Raw genomic sequence first — 2,869 nt, 5'->3', positions numbered from 1 at the left:
TTTGATCAATAAATGTGAAATTGAAATTGACCATTACAATTAACTAAGATTAATTAAAATATGATGAATTATAGGATAAAAATATAAATTTACATATTTTTTTTATGAAATGAAATAATATTTGAAAAATTAGGGTCTATATTTTGAATAATAATAATAATATAATAAAAAATAACTATAAAAAATTTTATATTTTTTTTTATACAATTTTAATCTGTATGTATGTAGAATATCCCTAAAAATATTTATTAGATTTCTCGGACTTGGTGAACAAGCCATATGACTGAACTCACTCAATATAAGAACAAGAATGAGGAGGTGACATTAAACACAAGAATGGAAGATTTGAAGTTACATGGATTTTGGTATAGTCCCTTTACGCTGAGGGTGGTATGGGCCCTGAAGTTGAAGGGTCTAGCATATGAGAACATTGAAGAAGATCGCTACAATAAGAGTCCTCAACTTCTAGAATACAACCCTGTGCATAAGAAGACTCCAGTACTTGTTCATGGTGGAAAACCCATTTGTGAGTCCATGATCATTGTTCAATACATTGATGAGTTATGGCCACAGAATCCATTGGTCCCTCATGATCCCTATGACAGAGCTCAAGCAAGGTTTTGGGTTGCATATTCTGAACAAATGGTAAGATTTTAAAAACTATAACAAATAAAATATTTTGTCTTTAATATTTGGATTAAAATTTAATTTTATTTAATATTTTATTTTTATTTAAGTCTTTTTATCAAAATTAATTTTTTTTGTAAAAATATTATTTTTTACTATTATATTTTTTTTCTTATTATTCTATCACTTTTACTCTTAAATTATTATTACCATTATTATGATTACTACATTCACAATTTTTGTTGTTATTTAAAAAAAATATAATGAAAAAAGGTATATCTAGAAAAAAATAATTTAAACTAAAAATTTAAAATAAATCAAAATAAAATATTTTAGAATAAAAAATAAAATGTATAAAACGTTAAGAATAAAATTAGAAGTTAATCCAAACATGAAAAATTAAAATAGTACTTTACTCAACTAATATTATATGGCCAATGAGACATATCTTAAATGACATAGTCTCTCCATACTCTCTGAGGTGCGATTGGACTTTTCAAACACAAAAATATTTATGGCTGCGTTTGGTTCTGAGAATATGATAAGACAAGATACTGATAATAAGATACAAAGAATAGAAATATAAAAATTAATATTTTTATATTTTGTTTGATAATAAATTAGTACACATTATGCAACTCTAATTTATTTTCAATTTTTTTATTCAAAAAATTTGAGAAAAAAATATAATAATAAAAAATATAATAAGAATAATGAAAGAAAAATAAAAAATAAATTGTATTTCTTATTAGTATCTTAGTGTTATTTCTATTAGAATAAACACAAAATACACTAATTCAGTATTTCTAAACACAATGTCTTATGTGTCAAACACAATTTTTTGTGTCTCTGTATCTCATGTCTGTAAACAAATGCGACCTATGTGTTTTTGTTGGTACTTTTAACTCTTTACGCGTTTATTTAATTAGATTTATGCGTTTAAATAATTTTTAAATAATTAGTTTAAAAATTAATATTTTTGTTATTGTAATAATACATAATTAATTATACTGAAAATACATAAAAATTAAATTTAAAAATAAATATATAAAAATTTCAATCATATTAAATATATAATAAAAATTTGCCACTAAAATAATTACATATAAAATATATGTTAAAATATAACATACATATTAAAAATAAGTTAAATAAATTAATATATAAATACATAATAATTAATTTTGTTATGTACACATAATATTATTAAAAAAATATATTTTTTTGTCCTTTTGTAAAACAAGGAAAAAATATATCTCTAGTTTTATATTTCTGTCTGATTAATTTTATATTAGAATAAAATCCAAATACAATCTTTGAACCAACAATGTTAGCAAGAACTTTTTGGCACTTGATCCCTAACAAGATTCTAGCTCTAGTCATTTCTTATGCTAATTAACTTTCTACCATATCATAATTTTCTATGCACAAATAATAATAATAATAATAATAATAATAATAATAATAATAATAATAATAATGATTAATGTTGTCAATATATAATTAATGGATTAACGTTTATACTAGGTTCCTGCACTGCCAGCACTCCTTCAAAGTACTAGTGCGGAAGAGAAAGAAAAGGCCGTACAGAAGGCCTGGGAAAACTTCAAAGTCCTTGAAGATCATTGCTTAGCCGATAAGAGAAAATTCTTCGGTGGTGACAAAATTAACATTGCGGACATAGCTATTGGATCACTTTTCGCATTTTTTGTCACTATAGAAGATATTAAACAAGTGAAGGTCCTAGTAGCTGAAAGGTTCCCTCTCTTACATTTATGGTTTGATAATTTCAAGAATGCGCCAGTTATCAAAGAAACCTTCCCTGATAGGGACTAGGGATGGCTACTATGAAGGCTGTCTTGGAGAGGAGGTTGGCATCTTCCTAAGAAGTCAGCATCTCTATGTGTTTGTTTCTTTATATATACCACCCTTCTGTTGGGTTTGACTTATTGTGCTGGTAAGGTATAATAAAAGTTTGAGTTTATTGTATTTCTAGAAATAATGAATTCGGTTTCCTTTTAAGTCATTGTCAAACCTCTATAGTCACCAAAAAAAAAAAAAAAAGTGTCAAACCTCTATGAAATAGATTAGGACATATTATGTAACTTGTGTGGATAGATTTAAAGAGCCAATTAGTAGAATTTGGTTTACTTCTAATGAATGAGTAGTTTTACATTTTTACTGTTGGGCAAAACCTCCAACAATATGGAATGCTCATGATCCGAGAAGATTTTGACGATAA

At 25.1% G+C, this 2,869-nt stretch overlaps 1 pseudogene across 1 annotated transcript; it reads left to right on the top strand.

Moving 5' to 3' along the window:
* Positions 1-336: 336 nt before the first annotated feature.
* On the top strand, positions 337-2,513 carry LOC107618969 (putative glutathione S-transferase; annotated as a pseudogene). The gene is made up of 2 exons (XR_015899353.1): positions 337-645; positions 2,155-2,513. The product of XR_015899353.1 is annotated as a putative glutathione S-transferase (transcript).
* The last annotated feature ends 356 nt before the right edge of the window (positions 2,514-2,869 follow it).

Source organism: Arachis ipaensis, chromosome B9 (assembly GCF_059453495.1).
Source record: "Arachis ipaensis isolate K30076 ecotype BB chromosome B9, ASM5945349v1, whole genome shotgun sequence".
In the NCBI taxonomy this organism is placed as follows: Eukaryota; Viridiplantae; Streptophyta; class Magnoliopsida; order Fabales; family Fabaceae; genus Arachis; species Arachis ipaensis.
The sequence above is the reverse complement of the archived record's forward strand: the minus strand, read 5'-3'. Positions and strand labels throughout refer to the sequence as shown.